A 20503-nucleotide genomic window follows, 5' to 3' on the forward strand; every position below is an offset into this window, starting at 1 on the left:
ATGATCTTGCAGAGGGTGCAAAGATGTACTAGAATGGTACCAGGGATAATGAACTTCAGTTATGTGGAAAGATTAGAGATTGTTCTCTGAGTAAAGAAAGTTATCATGTCTGTGCCGGCTCTTTGGTACAGCTATCCAATTAATCCCAGTCCCGCTCTTTCCCCATAGCCCTGGATTTTCCCCCCTTGAAGTATTTATCCAATTCCCTTTTGAAAGTTACTATGAAATCTGCTTCCACCGCCCTTTCAGGCAGCGCATTCCAGATCATAACTCGCTGCGTAAAATTTTTTTTTCTCCCCTCTGGTTCTTTTGCCAATTACCTTAAATCTGTGTCCTCTGGTTACCAACCCTCCCGCCACTGGAAACAAATTCTCTTTATTTACTCTATCAAAACCTCTCATGATTTTGAACACCTCTGTCAAATCTCCCTTTCATGTTAAGTGCTTTCTGGAGAACAACACCAGATTGTGCAGATCCTTGGGGTGCAACCGCTGGCCAGCTGGGGGTGTAATGGAGACTCCTGGGCTGCAGATGGCGCAGTGCCCCGGGGAGCCGGACCGGGAGAGGAGCGGCTCCGGAGCGCTGGCCAACCCGCCCAACTCCCAGTCCAGCATCCAGCGGAGGGTCGCGGTGCCCGGCTCCATGACCGAGGCGGCTTCCCAAAGACGTCCCGCGGCGCGACTCCGGGAGATGAGGTGAGCGGGGTAACCGGGCAATATTTACCGGGAGAGCCCAGGCCTGGCAGGGAGGGGAAAGAGGCCGTCCGGGACCGGCTCAAGAAATTCGGTGTTAAAAGTAACCCGGGCCGGCCCCGGGTGTGGATGTCTCGGGTCGCCGCCGCCGCCGCACTCGCCGGTTAAGGAGAGTTTTTCCAGTGAAAGCGGGAGCCCGGGGCCGGTTGCTAGGCGACGGGTCACAGCGGCCGCGCTGCGCGAGACTCGGTCCCGCCCCGGGAGCCGCAAATCACCGACTCCGAGTCTGCAAATCACCGACTCCCGGAGCCGCAAACTCCGAGTCTGCAAATCACCGACTCCCGGAGCCCCAAACTCCAAGCCTGCAAATCACTGAACTCCGGGAGCCGCAAACTCCAAGACTGCAAATCTCCGACTCCCGGAGCCCCAAACTCCGAGCCTGCAAATCACTGAACTCCTGGAGCCGCAAACTCCAAGACTGCAAATCTCCGACTGCCGGAGCCGCAAACTCCGAGTCTGCAAATCACTGAACTCCCGGAGCCGCAAACTCCGAGTCTGCAAATCACTGAACTCCCGGAGCCGCAAACTCCGAGTCTGCAAATCACCGACTCCCGGATCCGCAAACTCCGAGCCTGCAAATCACTGAACTCCCGGAGCCGCAAACTCCGAGTCTGCAAATCACCAACTCCCGGAGCCGCAAACTCCGAGTCTGCAAATCACCGACTCCCGGAGCCGCAAACTCCGAGTCTGCAAATCACCGACTCCCGGAGCCGCAAACTCCGAGTCTGCAAATCACCGACTCCCGGAGCCGCAAGCTCCGAGTCTGCAAATCACCGACTCCCGGAGCCGCAAACTCCGAGTCTGCAAATCACTGAACTCCGGGAGCCGCAAACTCCGAGTCTGCAAATCTCCGACTCCCAGAGCCGCAAACTCCGAGTCTGCAAATCACTGAACTCCCGGAGCCGCAAACTCCGAGTCTGCAAATCACCGACTCCCGGATCCGCAAACTCCGAGCCTGCAAATCACTGAACTCCCGGAGCCGCAAACTCCGAGTCTGCAAATCACCAACTCCCGGAGCCGCAAACTCCGAGTCTGCAAATCACCGACTCCCGGAGCCGCAAACTCCGAGTCTGCAAATCACCGACTCCCGGAGCCGCAAACTCCGAGTCTGCAAATCACTGAACTCCGGGAGCCGCAAACTCCGAGTCTGCAAATCACCGACTCCCGGAGCCGCAAACTCCGAGTCTGCAAATCACCGACTCCCGGAGCCGCAAACTCCGAGTCTGCAAATCACTGAACTCCCGGAGCCGCAAATCACCGACTCCCGGAGCCGCAAACTCCGAGTCTGCAAATCACCGACTCCCGGAGCCGCAAACTCCGAGTCTGCAAATTCCCGACTCCCGGAGCCGCAAACTCCGAGTCTGCAAACACAAACGGTAGGATCGGGAGTCGGTGCAGGGATCCGTGTCTCTCCGCTCCGCTGAATCCCTGGTTTGTTTTTATTTCTTTTACGAAATTGTTCTGTTTAATTGATGTCTTCGCGGTTTGAGGACAAATTCTGGATTGAATTACATGGTCTGCTTTTGACCAAAATTATTGCTCAAGATATGTTGTCAGTTGTGACATTTAAAGTGGTGGTTGAAGGCTGGAGATTGATGAAGCGGCGCACAGCTCTGTGAACACCGCCTTTCCCCAATCCAGGGTCATGTCCATCAGATCCCAACAATTGAGGACTGAAGTGCCCCGTCGGACAAGCCAAATATTATCCCGTTTCACTGTGAATGTTTTCCAGGAAGGAAAGCCATTCATTTGAATTGTATTTTACCTCGAGCATAATGCTTCATCAGCCGTGACTCAGTTGGTAGCACCTGAGTCAGAAGGTTGTGGGTTCAAGTCCCACTCAGACTTGAGCACAAAAATCCAGGCTGACACTCCCAGTGCGGTACTGAGGGAGCGCCTCACTGTCGGAGTGGCAATACTGAGGGAGCACTGCACTGTCGGAGGGGCAATACTGAGGGAGCGCCTCACTGTCGGAGTGGCAGTACTGAGGGAGCGCCGCACTGTCGGAGGGACAGTACTGAGGGAGCGCCGCACTGTCGGAGGGGCAGTACTGAGGGAGCGCCGCACTGTCGGAGGGGCAATACTGAGGGAGCGCCTCACTGTCGGAGTGGCAGTACTGAGGGAGCGCCGCACTGTGGGAGGGGCAATACTGAGGGAGCGCTGCACTGTGGGAGGGCCGGTACTGAGGGAGCGCCGCACTGTGGGAGGGCCGGTACTGAGGGAGCGCCTCACTGTCGGAGGGGCAATACTGAGGGAGCGCCGCACTGTTGGAGGGGCAGTACTGAGGGAGCGCCGCACTGTGGGAGGGCCAGTACTGAGGGAGCGCCGCACTGTCAGAAGGGCAGTACTGAGGGAGCGCCGCACTGTCGGAGGGCCAGTACTGAGGGAGCGCCGCACTGTCGGAGGGGCAATACTGAGGGAGCGCCGCACTGTCGGAGGGGCAATACTGAGGGAGCGCCGCACTGTCGGAGGGGCAGTACTGAGGGAGCACCGCACTGTGGGAGGGCCGGTACTGAGGGAGCGCCGCACTGTGGGAGGGCCGGTACTGAGGGAGCGCTGCACTGTGGGAGGGCCGGTACTGAGGGAGCGCCGCACTGTCGGAGGGGCAATACTGAGGGAGCGCCACACTGTCGGAGGGGCAATACTGAGGGAGTGCCACACTGTCGGAGGGGCAATACTGAGGGAGCGCCGCACTGTCGGAGGGGCAGTACTGAGGGAGCGGCCGCACTGTCGGAGGTGCCATCTTTGGGATGAGACGTTAAACCGAGGCCCCGCCTGCTCTCTCAGGTAGAGGTAAACGATCCCAGGATACTAGTTTGAAGAGCAGAGTTCTCCCCAGTGTCACCATCACTGACCTCATCTCCTCTGGAGATCTTCCCCCCCCCCCCCCCCCCCCCCACAGCCGCCAACCTCATAGTCCCACAGCCCACTTCTACCTCCTTCCCAAGATCCACAAACAGGACTGCCCTGGTAGACCCATCGTTTCAGCCTGTTCTTGCCCCACGGAACTGATTTCTTCCTATCTCGACTCTATTTTGTCTCCTCTTGTCCAGTCTCTTCCCACCTATGTTCGTGACTCTTCCGACGCCCTCCGCCACTTTAACAGTTTCCAGTTTCCTGGTCCCAACCGTCTCCTCTTCACTATGGACGTCCAATCCCTCTACACCTCCATCCCGCACCAGGATGGCCTTCGGGCGCTCCGCTTCTTCCTTGATCAGAGGCCCAACCAGTCCCCATCCACCACCACCACCCTCCTCCGCCTGGCTGAACCTGTTCTCACATTGAACAACTTCTCCTTTGACTCCACTCACTTCCTCCAAATTAAAGGTGTTGCTATGGGAACCTGCATGGGCCCTAGCTATGCCTGCCTTTTCGTGAGATATGTGGAATATTCTTTGTTCCAGTCCTACTCGGGTCCCCTCCCTCACCTCTTTTTCCAGTACATTGATGACTGTATCGGTGCCGTTTCCTGCTCTCGCCTTGAACTAGAAAATTTAATTCACTTTGCTTCCAATTTCCACCCTTCCCTCACCTTCACATGGTCTATCTTCGACTCTTCCCTTCCTTGACTTCTCTGTTTTCATTTCTGGCGATCAGCTATCAACAAACATCCACTACAAACCCACTGACTCCCACAGCTACCTGAACTACACTTCTTCTCACCCTGCTTCCTGTAAGGACTCTCTTCCATTCTCCCAGTTTCTCCGTCTTCGCCGCATCTGTTCTGATGATGCCACCTTCCATACCAGTGCTTCCCATATGGATTCCCCTCCGTTCCATTTCCCACACTTCTGCTCTCACCCCATCTCCCTCCCAGAACCACAATAGGGTTCCCCTTGTCCTCACCTTTCACCCCACCAGCCTCCACATTCAACGGATCATCCTCCGCCATTTCCCCCACCTCCAACGTGATCCCACCACCAAACGCATCTTCCCCTCCCCTTTCAGCATTCCGAAGGGACCGCTCCCTCCATAACACCCTGGTCCACTCCTCAATCACCCCCAACAGCCCCTCCCCTCCCCACGGCACCTTCCCATGCAAGCGCAGGAAATGCAACACCTGCCCTTTTATCTCCTCCCTTCCCACTGTCCAGGGCCCCAAACACCCCTTCCAGGTGAAACAGCGATTTACTTGTACTTCTTGCAATTTAGTATACTGTATTCGCTGCTCACGATGCGGTGGTCTCTACATTGGGGAGACCAAACGCAGATTGGGCGACCGCTTTGCGGAACACTTCCATTCAGTCCGTAAGGGTGACCCCGAGTTTCTGGTCGCCTGTCACTTTAATTCTCCGCTCCACTCCCACTCTGACCTCACCGTCCTCGGCCTCTTGCACTGTTCCAATGAAGCTCAAGTAAGCTCGAGGAACAGCACCTCATCTTTCAATTAGGCACTTTACAGCCTTCTGGACTCAACATTGAGTTCAACAATTTCAGACTATAACCCCATCTCCCATTTTTTCAGGCGGCTGTTGATGATTCTGCCATCCCCATTTGCAACATTTAATCGCTCCTGCCTTCCACCCTATCACAGCCGTCCTTTTAGTTCCTTCCTCTCCTCCCCCCCCACCCCCATTTCCCTGCCCCTGCACCTGCTTAATATCTGTTACATCTCTAACTTTTTCCAGTTCTGATGAAGGGTCACAGACCTGAAACGTTAACCCTGTTTCTCTCTCCACGGATGCTGCCTGGCCTGCTGAGTGTTTCCAGCATTTTCTGTTATTTCAGATTTCCAGCATCCGCAGTATTTTACTATTGAGTTCTCCCCGGTGTCCTGGTCAATGTTTATCCCTCAACCAGCATCACTAAAGCAGATTATCTGGTCAACATCACATTGCTGTTTGTGGGAGCTTGCTGTGTGCAAATCGGCTGCTGCGTTTACTACATTACAACAGTGACCACACTTCAAAAGTACTTCATTGGCTGTGAAGCGCTTTGGGATTTCCTGAGATCATGAAAGTTGCTACAGAAATGCAAGTCTGCCCTTTTTTGCTTTCTTTCAAGTCGGGCCATTTGAAGATGCATTGTCTTCATGGATGGGTGCAGGGGGCGAAGATAGTTTGGCAAACTTTACCTCTTAGATGGGGAAGGGGTGGGAGTTCGCAACATGGTAAATGTTCTTTTTAAATGAATTTACAGTGTTGCTGCACAAATTACCAGCGCAGTTCTCTTCCATTTCCCCCCCAAAGACCATGCTTCATTTTCACTGCAATTGTGTCCCGCACAGTTGCCACCATGCTCATGCTTCAGTGCAGTCTGTGTTATTATCATGTGCTTCCAAATAAAAGCTTGATGTCCCTTTAACAAAGTATTCACTTTTACAACCACGCTGATGGGACCTCAAAATTCTATCACTGACCCCAAAAGAAAACAAAGAAAGGACTTTGAACAAAAGCAAAATACTGCGGATGCTGGAAATCTGAAATAAAAACAAAAAATGCCGGAAATACTCAGCTGGCGAGAGAAGCAGAGTTAACGTTTCAGGTCAGTGACCTTTCTCCAGAACTGCCTTCATCAGAATGGACTTTCAGGACCTCAGGACGTCCTGAAGTGCTTCAACTAAGTACTTTTGAAGTGTAGTCACTGTTGTGATTTAGGGAAATGTGACGGCCAATTTGCGCAAAGCAAGATCCCACAAACGGTAATGAGATAATGAGCAGATCACCTGTTTTAATGATGCCACAAATATTGGCCTGGACACATACGAACATAGGAATTTCTAGATGAAAAGATGCCGAGGTCCATCTAGTTTGCCTTCTACCATCTTGGTATTAAATGAATATGCTGGTTACCAGCAGTGATTATTGATGCTGGAAACTGACCGCCCCCTCCACCCTGGAAAACTGAATACTCACCCCGGGAAACTGATCCCCCCCCCCCCCCCCCCCCGGGAAACTGAATACCCCCCCCCACCCCGGGAAACTCGCAGGTGAGGGTAACCCGTGGATTTGCGTCCCAGGTGACAGACACCCATTCAGTGCACGAGGAATGCAGTGGTGAATGAGGCGATTTGGCAGATTTGCTAATCTATCCGGCCCAAAAAAATCTAGCGATCTCAGTCTTGAAACTTTCAATTGACTCCCCCCAGCATCCACAGCCTTTTGCGGGGGGTTGGGGGAAAGGGGCGGAGAGAGTTCCAGATTTCCACTACCTTTTGTGTGAAAAACTGCTTCCTGATTTCACTCCTAAATGGCCTGGCTTTAATTTTAAGATTGTGCCCCTCGTTCTGGACTCCTTTCTCCACCCCCCCCCCCCCCCCCCCAAAAAAATCAGAGGAAATAGTTTCTCTGTATCGACCCTATTGAGTCCCTTAAAACCTCAATGAGATATACCCCTCAACCTTCTAAACTTGAGGGATTACAAACCAAGTTTATACAACCAGCCTTCATAATTTAACCCTTTAAGCCCTGGTGAATCTGCGCTGCTCCCCCTCCAAGGGCAATCTATCCTTCCTGAGGTGCGGGGCCCAGAACTGAACGCAGTCACTCCAGCTGGGGTCTGACCAGAGCTTGGTACAGCTGAAGCATCACTTGCTCACTTTTGAGATAAAGGGGGTTCTGTGCTTTAGATTCTGTGTTTTTTTTTAAACTGCTCTAGCTTCCCTCTTGAGGCTCAGGACATCACATGGACTTGACAAGGCTGCCGTCTTGTAACTGCTTCTGGATGCCCATTATTTTTCATGAGAAGACAATTGTCTTTTGAGTTTACATAGTTATATTTTTCGCTGTTGGCTCATTTTAGTGAAAAAGTAGGTGGTAGTTTATAGTTGTGTGTACTTTCTTTGAAAATATCTATAACCCATATCTCGAGACTCCTTTTATAGACACACCGCAGTCTCGTTACGTGAAGGAGCCTTCGAGTCAACTCTCTTTGCTATTATTGTAACATTAGACAGGGGACTACATTTTCAGTAACAGGCTTTTATATTAAGAGATGTCTGACTGGGAAGTAAAGTTGTCACCTGTGATATTAGTCTGGTGAGAGAGGTGATTGATCCTTCTGTCTGGGGAGAGAAGCTGAGGCTGCCTCAGGAAGGAAAGCAAAACTTGAGAGAACATGTGTGAGATGATGGGGCCAGCTGTTTCCTGCTTCTCCCTGGGTACAAGCCAGATGCAGTGACATTTGCTTTCAAAATGATTAGACATAGAATTATATAGAGTGTACAGCACAGAAACAGGCCGTTCGGCCCAACTGGTCTATCCCGGTGTTTATGCTCCACACGAGACTCATCCCACTCCCCTTCAGGAGAGGAGGGACCCGTACCCCAGTGAGAGAGTCAGCACCTTCAGGAGAGGAGGGGACCCGTACCCCAGTGCGAGTCAGCAACTTCAGGAGAGGAGGGGACCCGTACCCCAGTGCGAGTCAGCACCTTCAGGAGAGGAGGGACCCGTACCCCAGTGAGAGAGTCAGCACCTTCAGGAGAGGAGGGGACCCGTACCCCAGTGCGAGTCAGCACCTTCAGGAGAGGAGGGACCCGTACCCTAGTGAGAGAGTCAGCACCTTCAGGAGAGGAGGGACCCGTACCCCAGTGAGAGAGTCAGCACCTTCAGGAGAGGAGGGACCCGTACCTCAGTGAGAGAGTCAGCACCTTCAGGAGAGGAGGGACCCGTACCTCAGTGAGAGAGTCAGCACCTTCAGGAGAGGAGGGACCCGTACCCCAGTGAGAGTCAGCACCTTCAGGAGAGGAGGGACCCGTACCCCAGTGAGAGTCAGTGCCCTCAGGAGAGGAGGGGCCCGTACCCCAGTGAGAGTCAGTGCCCTCAGGAGAGGAGGGACCCGTACCCCAGTGAGAGTCAGTGCCCTCAGGAGATGAGGGACCCGTACCCCAGTGAGAGTCAGCACCTTCAGGAGAGGAGGGACCCGTACCCCAGTGAGAGTCAGTGCCCTCAGGAGATGAGGGACCCGTACCCCAGTGAGAGTCAGTGCCCTCAGGAGATGAGGGACCCGTACCCCAGTGAGAGTCAGTGCCCTCAGGAGAGGAGGGACCCGTACCCCAGTGAGAGTCAGTGCCCTCAGGAGAGGAGGGGCCAGTACCCCAGTGAGAGTCAGTGCCCTCAGGAGATGAGGGACCCGTACCCCAGTGAGAGTTGGTGACCGCAGTACAGGAGAATGGGAGACAGTTGACAAATAAGAAAAGTTACACTTGCTGACTATACAGATAGCCGAAGTATTGTCAGTGATGTGCGGACTTCGATGCAATAAATCATTTTGTACAGAGTAGAAAGGGTAGACATCAGAAGCTGACCCTGTGTGGATTTAAAGTATGTTGGGAGGGTGAGGAGAGGAGCAGAACTGCTAAATTTAGTGTGAATGTGTAGTACAGGATGGCATTTGCGGTTATCTTAGGCACATTGATAAGATAATAGAATTTCCCCCAATTACACGAGGATCAACTTTTTTTTGTAGTTGTATATATGATATGTAGTAATCTTATTTTGTTAGTGAGCAAGGCTAATATTAGCAACACAGAGCCATATTAAACTCCTATTGTCTTTACAAAGACAAGAACAGTCCAGGTTCTACATTGTTTCCTGTGTGCCCTGGACATAGTTGCATAAGAACATAAGAAATAGGAGCAGGAGCAGGCCATTCGGCCCCTCGAGCCTGCTCCGCCATTTAATGAGATCATGGTTGATCCGATTTTGGCCTCAAACTCCACTTTCCTGCCCGCTCCCCATAACCCTCGATTCCCCTGTTGCACAAAAATCTGTATCTCAGCCTTGAATATAGTCAATGACTCAGCTTCCACAGCTCTCTCGGGTAAAGAATTCCAAAGATTCATGACCCTCAGAAGAAATTCCTCCTCATCTCCGTCTTAAGTGGGCGACCCCTTATTCTGAGACTATGCCCCCTCGTTCTAGATTCCCTGATGAGGGGAAACATTCTCTCAGCGTCTTCCCTGTCCAATCCCCTCAGAATCTTATATGTTTCAATAAGATCACCTCTCATTCTTCTAAACTCCAATGAGTATAGGCCCTACCTGCTCAACCAAATACACCAACATTCCCTGGACTCTGGAGAGGTCCCAGCAGATTGGAAAACCGCAAATGTAACACCCCTATTTAAGAAGGGAGGGAGACACAAAGCAGGAAACTATAGACCAGTTAGCCTAACATCTGTCGTTGGGAAAATGCTGGAGTCCTTCGTTAAGGAAGCAGTAGCAGGGCATTTGGAAAATCATAATGCAGTCAAGCAGAGTCAGCATGGTTTTATGAAAGGGAAATCATGTTTAACAAATTTGCTGGAGTTCTTTGAGGATGTAATGAGCAGGGTGGATAAGGATGAGCCAGTGGATGTGGTGTATTTGGATTTCCAGAAGGCATTCGATAAGGTGCCACATAAAAGGTTACTGCATAAGGTAAGAGCTCACGGAGCTGGGAGTAATATATTAGCATGAATAGAGAATTTGCTAACTAACAGAAAGCAGAGAGTCGGGATAAATGGGACATTTTCCGGTTGGCAAACGGTAACTAGTGGGGTGCCACAGGGATCGGTGCTGGGGCCTCAACTATTTACAATCTACTTTAATGACTTGGATGAAGGGACCGAGTGTAATGTAGCCAAGTTTGCAGATGATACAAAGATGGGTGGGAAAGCAAGTTGTGCAGAGGACTCAAAGAATCTGCAAAGGGATATAGACAGGCTAAGTGAGTGGGCAAACATTTGGCAGATGGAGTATAATGTGGGAAAGTGTGAGGTTATCCACTTTGGCAGGAAAAATAAAAAGGCAAATTATTATTATTAAATGGAGAGAGATTACAAAATGCTGCAGTTCAGAGGGACCTGGGGGCCCTTGTGCATGAAACACCAAGTTAGCATGCAGGTACAGCAAGTAATCAAAAAGGCAAATGGAATGTTGGCCTTTATTGCAAGGGGGTTGGAGTATAAAAGCAGGGAAGTCCTGCTACAACTGTACAGGGTATTGGTGAGACAACACCTTGAGTACTGCGTACAGTTTTGGTCTCCTTATTTAAGGAAGGATATACTTGCATTGGAGGCAGTTCAGAGACAATTCACACAGTTGATTCTTAAGATGAGGGGGTTGACTTATGAGGAAAGATTGAGCAGGTTGGGCCTATACTCATTGGAATTTAGGAAAATGAGAGGTGATCTTATTGAAACATATAAGATACTGAGGGGACTCGACAAGGTAGATGCAGAGAGGATGTTTCCCCTCGTGGGGAACTCTAGAACTCGGGGGGCATAGTTTCAGAATAAAGGGTCGCCCATTTAAAACAGATGAGGAGGAATTTCTTCTCTCAGAGGGTCGTAAATCTGTGGAATTCTCTGCCCCAGAGAGCTGTGGAGGCTGGGTCATTAAATACATTTAAGGTGGAGATAGACAGATTTGTGCAAGATAAGGGAGTGAAGGGTTATGGGGAGCGGGCAGGGAAATGGCTTTGAGCCCGAGATCAGCCATGATCTTATTGAATGGCGGAGCAGGCTCGAGGGGCCAAGTGGCCTATTCCTGCTCCTATTTCTTATGTTCTAACCTTTCCTCATAAGACAGCCCTTCCATCCCAGGAATCAATCTAGTGAACCTTCTCTGAACTGCCTCCAATGCGAGTATATCCCTCCTTAAACAAGTCTTCCCTACTTTTATGCTCTATTCTCCTTGAAATGAAGGCCAACATCCCATTTGCCTTCCTAATTACTTGCTGCACCTGCATGTTAACTTTTTGTGTTTCATGTACGAGGACACCCAAATCCGTCTGTAGCGCCGCATTCTGTAGTCTTTCTCCATTTAAATATTTTTCTTTTCTATTCTTCCCACCAAAGTGGATAACTTCACATTTTCCCACATTATACTCCATCTGCCAAATTCTTGCCCACTCACTTAACCTATCTATATCCCTTTGCAGACTCTTTATGTCCCCCTCACAACTTGCTTTCCCACCTATCTTTGTATCGTCCGCAAATTTGGCTACAATACACTTGCTTCCTTCATCCAAGTCATTAATATAGATTAAAAATAGTTGAGGCCCCAGCACTGATCCCTGTGGCACCCCACTAGTTACAGATTGCCATCCTGAAAAATGACCCATTTATTCCGACTCTCTGTTTTCTGTCAGTTAGCCAATCCTCTATCCAATCTAATATATTATCCCCAACACCATGAGCGCTTATCTTATGCAGTAATTTTTTACGTGGCACCTTGTCGAATGCCTTTTGGAAATCCAAATACACTACATCTACTGGTTCTCCTCTATCCACCCTGCTCGTTACCTCCTGAAAGATCTCTAATAGATTTGTCATACACTATTTTCCTTTCATAAAACCATGTTGACTCTGATTTTATTATGATTTTCTAAATGCCCTGCTTCTACTTCCTTAGTAATGGATTCGAGCATTTTGCCAATGACAGGTGTTAGGCTAACTGGCCTATAGTTTCCTGCTTTCTGTCTCCCTCCTTTTTTGAATGAGCGCGTTACATTTGTGGTTTTCCAACTCGCAGGGACTTTTCCAGAGTCAAGGGAATTTTGGAAGATTACAACCAATGCATCCACTATCTCTGTAGCCACTTCTTTTAAAACCCTAGGATGCAGGCCATCAGGTCCAGGGGACTTGTCAGCCTTTAGCCCCATAAGTTTGCCTAGCATTTATTCTCTAGTCATTGTTTTAAGTTCCTCCCTCCCTTTTGCCCATTGATTTTCTACTATTACTGGGATGTTTTTAGTGTCCTCTACTGTGAAGACAGATACAAAATATTTGTTCAATGCCTCTGCCATTTCCTTGTTTCCCATTATTATTTCCCCAGTCTCGTCCTCTAAGGGTTCAACATTTATTTTAGCTACTCTCTTCCTTTTTATATACTTGTAGAAGCTCTTACTGTCAGTTTTTATATTTCTTGCTAGTTTACTCTCATAAGCTATTTTCTCCCTCTTTTTATTATTTTTTTAGTCATCCTTTGCTGGTTTCTAAAATGTTCCTAATCTTCTGGCCTACCACTAATCTTTGCAACATTGTATGCCTTTTCTTTCAATTTGATACCATCCTTAACTTCCTTGGTTAACCATGGTTGGTTCATCCTTTTGAGTCTTTCTTTCTCACTGAAATATATCTTTGCTGAGTCATGAAATATCTCTTTAAATGTCTGCCACTGCTTTTCTACCATCTTGCCTTCTAATATATTTTCCCAGTCCACTTTAACCAACTTTCTCCTCTTTGTAATTGCCTTTATTTAAGTTTAATACTCTAGTTTCAGACCCAAGTTTCTCACCTTCAAACTGAATGTGGAATTCTATCATGTTATGATCACTCTTCCCTAGAGGATCCTTTACTATGAGATCATTAATTAATCCTGTTTCATTACACATTACCAGATCTAAAATAGCCTGTTCACTGGTCGGTTCCACAACTTATTATTCCAAGAGACTGTCCCGAATACACTCTATGAACTTGTCCTCAAGGCTGCTTTTGCCAATTTGATTTGTCCAATCTAAATGAAAATTAAAATCACCCACGATTATTGCAGTACCTTTCTTACAAGCCCCCATTATTTCTTGATTTATACTCTGTCCTATAGTGTAGCTACTGTTAGGGAGCCGATAGACTACTCCCACCAGTGCCTTCTTTCCCTTACTATTTCTTACCTCCACCCAAATTGATTCTACATCTGGAACTTCCGAGCCTAGATCATTTCTCACTATTGTACTGATCTCATCCTTTATTAACAGAGCTACCCCACCTCCTTTTCCTTTCTGTCTATCCTTCTGAAATGTCAAATACTCCTGAATATTCAGTTCCCAGCCTTGGTCACATTGCAACCATGTCCCTGTGATGGCTATTAGATCATACCCATTTATTTCTATTTGTGCTGTCAATTTATCTATCTTGTTATGAATGCTGCGTGCATTCAGATAAAGAGCCTTTAATTTTGTCTTTTTATCATTTTTCCCTACTCTGACCTTATCTGCTGGTGCACTCTTATGTTTGTACGCTCTGTCCCTTCCTGTCACACTCTGGTTTTCAATGCCCATATCGCTACGCTGCACTATTGCCCTGTCCTTACTCTTTAACTTTCTAAATTTCCCCTCGCTTGAACCCTCCCCCCCACTATTTAGAGAGGAAACACTGTGGAGTGTTAGAGTACATTAAATAATTCACAGTAACATTGGACCACAGGTTGTGGGAGTTCTGAACTGTGTCATGTTGGGTTGTTTGTGCGGAATATAATTCATTCATCATGTCGCTAACTTGGCCCAGACATTAATGAGTGGTCATATTGGGAGATGCCACCACAGAAAAATACCTGCTTAAGTTCCAGCGACAGAGTCTATTGTTTGCCACAACTGCAGCAGTTGTCGTTGTTGTCAGTGTTATTGGCACGAGGTTCAGGGCACACAGTTGTTTTTTGAACGACAGCCCTTTGACTGTTTGGATTCCCAGTGCGGAAATGGGTTGATGGCCCAGTGTTTAAGGCTGTATCTCGGTACAGTGAGTGGTGTGCCATTTAGCTCAAAAAAACTATGCTTTGGTTGAAGGTACCTAAGAATGAGTACGTGACTAGAAAGAGAGTTGTGATGAACTTGCTGTTCTAAGTGTTTGCCACGACAAGCCACCTATCTGTGAATTAGTACTGAAACAAAGATGGGAAATGCGTAGAGATCAGGAGATGGCATGGACCATAGACAGCAGTAATGCGCCAGCTGGTTTCATTCAGTTTTATATCCAGTATTTTGACATGACTGGACTGTTTCCAGACTGGAGAGCAGTATTCCTGATACTAAGAGTCTTCTTGACGTGGACTTTGTGTGTTAAGGATCCACCAGGTGTTACACAGCAATACACTGGATGGCTGCAGTGCCCCAGCATCGTGATTCCCATAAAAAGTTCACTCACCGGTGTGCTGTTTGATTATTTAGATTTCCCAGAGATCTTTGTATTATCAGCAAATTTAATAATACTACAGATAGCCTGTTCCATTATCATTCACAAACTGTGAGAATAGCCGAGGTCCCAGTCGAGATCGCCATTGAACTCCATTGCTTACCTTACCCTGGCAGGGCCTTTTCTGTTTATTGTTACCCTTCTGTTGCCAGACTAGTTCTTAAGCTTGCATTCCACCCTCACCTGAGGAACTTTGTCAAACTCGGTTTGAAAATCCAAGTCGTCTGCATCTGCCGTCACAGCCGTTCACCAGCTCACCTCTCCTTCCAAAAGGCTCGCCATTATGTATGGAATGTCTGTGATTGTTAACCCGGCTGCACCTGGCACTACTTTCGAGACTTGCAGATTGGTCGTGACAAGTATAATATCAGTAAGATGGCAATCTGTATTGCTGACAAACCGATCGAGAAGTGGTTTGGCACTGTGACCTTTGATACAAATTGTAGCCCATAGTGAGGGGAAATGATTTATTAGCTGCGTTAATCTTGGTTTTGTGTTGCCGGCTGATGGCCATGGGTCTTGTGCAGTCAGCGATGGCCCAGGATTTTTAAGATTGAAAGGCCAGGAGAGGCTCTGGTGACAGCAGTGGGTTTATGGGCAGTGATGCCGTCTACGACACCAGCAGTGATTGAGTCGTGGTGTCATGACATCACTCTCGGTTGATGTGATGTCATTGCTTTGTTTACACACATTGGCCAATCGGTGCGAGTGTGAAGTGAGGACAGGTGCCACCGGTTTGCAAGGAGATCAGCTGCATAGGACACGTGTGCATGGGAAGTGCCTCACACCAGCCTCTGTCCCAAGACCTGGGCTGCAGTGTTAAAGCAGCTATAGGGCATGTGCAAAAGCTTGATATACCTATCAATTCATCCAATGAAAAGCGACGAGTTAAGATAGTAACTATAGGTTTTTATTGGCTAAATAACAGAGCCCACCCTCGTGGGTGATCGGGTCCAACAAGGAGGAATACCAGCCAGTCGACCACCTTTATACCTGGGCAAGCAGGCGGAGTCATGGGCGGAGTCAGCTGTGGTCAGCCCAGGTATAACAGCGTGACAAGAGGTGACCTTGTGTAGTGATACAACAGTGTAAACAGTGATAACCATAGTGTAACGATATAAACAGTGATAACCATAGTGTAACGATAGTGAACGATAAGTGGTTTACCACAAAGCTGCATTTCCACTGCCTCTTGTGTAAAGTTTTGGGACTTGGGCAGCAGGCACACTACTGGTGGTGAGGTGTAAAGATTGAGGAGATTTTCCTGGTACATTGTCTCCTCAGGCTAATTTCATCATGATCTGTGTCTTGATTCTTCATTTGCTCCTTTGCTTCAATTTACATCGAGTGTGAAACAGGCCATTCGGCCCAACAGGTCCATGCCGGTGTTTATGCTCCACACAAGCCTCCTCCTGCCCCTCTTCATATCCTATCCACATCCTTCTATTCCTTTCTCCCTCATGTGTTTATCCAGCTTCCCCTTAAATGCCTCTATACTATTCGCCTCAACCACTCCCTGTGGTAGTGAGTTCCATATTCTCACCACTCTCTGGGTAAAGAAGTTTCTCCTGAATTCCCTATTTGATGGAAATCGGGCAGGGTGTAAAACAGGCTGCTGATTCGCTGTCGCCACTGTGCACCATCGCCCAATTCACCCATTCACCCCTATTGTTTTCTGTCCCTGGGCTGTATTGTAACTGTGACCAGGCATGCAGGAAGACCAGCTGGCCCTCTGGGTAAAGAAGTTTCTCCTGAATTCCCTTTTGGATTTATTGGTGACTATCTATACTATTTGCTTCAACCACTCCCTGTGGTAGCGAGTTCCACACTCTCACCATTCTTTGGGTAAAGAAGTTTCTTCTGAATTCCCTACTGGATTTCTTGGTGACTGTCTTGTATTGATGGCCTCTAGTTATGCTCTTCCCCACAAGTGGAAACATTCTCTCTCTATCCACTCTATCAAAACCTCTCAGTTGTAAAGACCTCTATTAGGTCACCCCTCAGCCTTTTTTCAAGAGAAAAGAGACCCAGCCTGTTCATCCTTTCCTGATGCGTATATGTTGTATCCGTGTGTTAATGAAGACCCGGAAAGCAGGAGTTGATTTAACAAGTGTTTACTGAACAAAGTCTGGAGGTGAACTAAACTATACAAGACGCTATACAGGCTTATATACCCGAGTGGTTACTACCGGTATTACAGTACACAGGGGCTTCAAAAAAACATAGTTCCTCTTAAAGGTACATACACCACAGTATACCCTTGCATTTCTGGTATCATCTTCATTTGCCAATTATTAATGTCCTCATGTAATTTGTTGCAGTCCTCCTCAGTATTGACTATCCCCTCCCCCCCAAATTTGGTATCATCCACAAATTTAGAAATTGTGTTTTTAATTCCAAAGTCTAAATTGTTAATGTAAACTGTGAACAGCAGTGGTCCCAGCACTGATCATTGTGGAACACCACTACCCACCTTCTGCCACTGTGAAGAGCTACCCTTTACTCCCACTCTCTGCTTCCTGTCTTGAAGCCAGCCAGCAATCCATTCTGCTACTTGTCCCCTGACTCTGCATTCTCTGACCTTATTCATTAGTCTATTATGGGGTACCTTATCGAAGGCCTTATGAAAATCTAGATCAATTACATCTACTGCATTACTATTGTCTACTCTCTGTTACCTCTTCAAAAAATTCAATAAGGTTGGCCAAGCAAGATATTCCCTTTTGAAATCCATGCTGACTATTCATTATTGTACATTTTGTTTCTAGATGTTCTTCTATTCTCTCCTTTAGTAGGGATTCCATTATTTTTCCTACCACCGATGTTAAACTGACTGGTCTATAATTCCCTGGGCATGTTCAATTCCCCCTTCTTAAATATCGGTATTACGTTAGCTATCCGCCAGTCCTCTGGCACAACACCTTTTCTAACGAATTATTAAATATGTGTAGTAATGCCTCTGCTATCTCTTCCCTAAATTCATTTAAAATGCATGGATGCAATCCATCCGGACCAGGGGTTTTATCCTCTGAGTTTGATTAGTTTATTTAATCTATCCCCTTTTTAAATTTTAAAAGCACTTATCTCATTACTCATCTCATCATCCAATGTCATGTCCACCTGTTCTATCTCCCTGGTAAATACCGAAGCGAAATAATGATTTAATATTTCTGCCACTTCCCTTTCGTTATCTGTGGTATTGTCCTGTCTATCCCTTAATGGACCTATTCCTATCCCAACCTTCCTTTTTTTATTGATGTGCCTGTAAAATATTTTACTATTTTGTTTTATGTTCCTTGATAATTTAATTTCATGGTTCCTGTTTGCCTTCCTAATTTTTTTTTGACTTCTCTCCTAATCCCTTTGTATTCTCTCTTATCATGCACTCCTCTGCTGTCTATGTATTTAATGTGTGCCTCTTTCCTTACCCGCAATTGTTCCCTTATGTCTTTATTCATCCATGGAGTCTCATTAGTGTTTAGTTCTTTCCTTTTAGCGGAATATATTTTTCTTGCACTCTGTTGAACACCATTTTAAATGTTTCCCATTGTTGTTCTACATCGTTGTTTGCCAATATTGTTGCCCATTTTATCTTCCCAAGTTCTATTCTCAGCCCCTCAAAATCAGCTGTTCTCCAATCTATTAACCTGATTTTTGTCATACTTATATCCTTCTCTATTATCATAAAGCATTTTATATTATGGTCACTATTGTCGATATGTTCCCCTAATTTCTAATTTGAGAGCAAGTTTGGGGTGGGGAGTTAGACCTGTTTGTCATTTACACTACACGGTTACATGCTCTTTTAGGTCATGGAGTAAACTAGGCATCCATTGTACGTCTCTTCATGCCAAGAGAATTATTATTTAAACAATAACTTGTATTTGTCAGGTGTGCATGAAGCAAGACCATCTCTCTTGAGTAAATATCAATGCTGCAGGGCATCAATCAAAGGGTGGGAGATATTTAATCCCAGCCTGGCTCCTGACACACATACCTTTTTGTGGATATCATTTAACAGGGAAAAACAGTGCTGAATATTTACTCATTTCCTGTCATCTCTTGAATCACATCCCCAATGTATTTCTGATGTAAGCTTGCAGGCGGAGCCAAGTGCTGAGAAGCAAATCTTCAAAAATATGACTTGGCAATGAAGGTAATTTGGGGACACTTTTGCCATGTTACAAATTGGACAGATTTGAAAATGTTCTCCATCTTATTCCAATAAAAATCACCCCTCCTACAAAAAAATTGTACAAATTGAGTGGCTTGCTTTGTTCCGAGCTGAAAGCATTTGTTTGTAGCTGTATTGGACTGTGAAGAGAGAGCAGAGATACCCAGCATCAACGACAATGTTGATTTTTGTTTGCTGAGTTGGCCAGGCATCAGTTGAGTGTGCGAAGGCAATGCCAAAACCAACAACATGCGCAGCAAGTGGTTAACCACAGCACCTGGTGTCGCTCAAAGCCTGGGTAAGCTGCAGGGTTCAGTTCATCAGAACTGATTGTAAACTTTTTATTTCCCAAACAGGATACAGTACTGCACTCGCCCGAACCTAGAGCAACTCAAAATCTATGTATGGTTCTTACTGACTCTTCCCATTCTAGTGCATTCTCGACAGTGGTCTTGAACGGGACAGTTGAGCATGTGAACTCATGGGGTTTAGCAGAGGCTGAAACTCAAGGTATTGATTTACAAACGTCAATGTACCCTGTGGGCCTTGCACACTGTCTCCGTCTGGAACCTATTCTAGTGAGATATTGCAAATAAACAATGATCTGTCCAGGGCGTGTTCTCCAGCATACCTGGTGAGATATTGCAAATAAACAATGATCTGTCCAGGGCATGTTCTCCAGCATACCTGGTGAGCTGCTCCCTTCAATACATATATCGGCTGTCTTTAAATTGAGAGTTGCTCCTCTTTAGTTGAGAAGATTTACTGTTTTCTGACAGGAAGTGAGGGTGGGGCTGTAGCCAACGAGCGGAAATGAGAGTGAGTGATGTGTTTTGATGATGATGCAGACATCTGCGTTTTTGCTAAGGTTTCTGAATGCAGATGTCGCAAGACAAATATTCCAGTTGAACGGAAATTCTCTATTAATAAATGTCTCTTGATGAAAGCCAGTATATGAGCTGTCAACATGATGTGTGCTTAAATTGATACCATTTCATTTCTGGTTCATGTTGGTGTGTAGGGCTATTAAAATAGGTTTAGACTTTTGTGGCTGTGAAAATGATGGCACATTCAATGATTACTAAGTAAGAAAAGGTTTTATTAGCTGCGTTGCACAGTGAGAAATGGAATTTGTCACATTGAGGTTGGTTGAAGGCATGTTGTTGGGCAGAGTAGAAGGAAGGAAAGATTAACTTGCATTTATATAGTACCTATCATTTTCTCAGGTTATTCCGAAGTCTTCACAGCCAATGGATTACTTTGAAGTGTTGTCACTCTTGTATTAACCTATCTTGTATGAGGAGCCTTGGTGATGGATTGCCTTCGAAAGGACCAGCTGCAACCATGTGCTGTAGTGGCCCTTGCATGACGTTAACTAAACCGCACTTACCCCTTGTACTGCAAGAACTGTTGAATCAATGTTTTTTAATATGTAAAATTTTTCACATATAATAAAATTACATTACCAAAAATCCACATTGAATCTGGTGTCAGCCGTGGCTCAGTGGGCAGCACCCTCACCTTTGAGTCAGAAGGTTGTGGGTTCAAGTCCCACTCCAGAGACTTGAGTACAAAAATCTAGGCTGACGCTCCCAGTGCAGTACTGAGGGAGTGCTGCACTGTCGGAGGTGCCGTCTTTCGGATGAGACTTTAAACCGAGGCACCGTCAGGTGGACGTAACAGATCG

General features: G+C 47.1%; 1 protein-coding gene across 1 annotated transcript in view; it reads left to right on the forward strand.

Moving 5' to 3' along the window:
• Window positions 1–557: 557 nt before the first annotated feature.
• pitpnm2 (phosphatidylinositol transfer protein, membrane-associated 2) overlaps window positions 558–20503 on the forward strand; it is a 395812-nt gene continuing 375866 nt past the window's right edge. Inside the window, exon 1 of the mRNA XM_086011868.1 lies at window positions 558–695. The gene's annotated coding sequence lies outside the window, so the exon portion shown is untranslated. The remainder of the gene's footprint in view (window positions 696–20503) is intronic.

The sequence above is a fragment of the Somniosus microcephalus genome, chromosome 19 (assembly GCF_052327205.1).
Source record: "Somniosus microcephalus isolate GS21.2 chromosome 19, FLI_Smic_1.0, whole genome shotgun sequence".
Taxonomy (NCBI): Eukaryota; Metazoa; Chordata; class Chondrichthyes; order Squaliformes; family Somniosidae; genus Somniosus; species Somniosus microcephalus.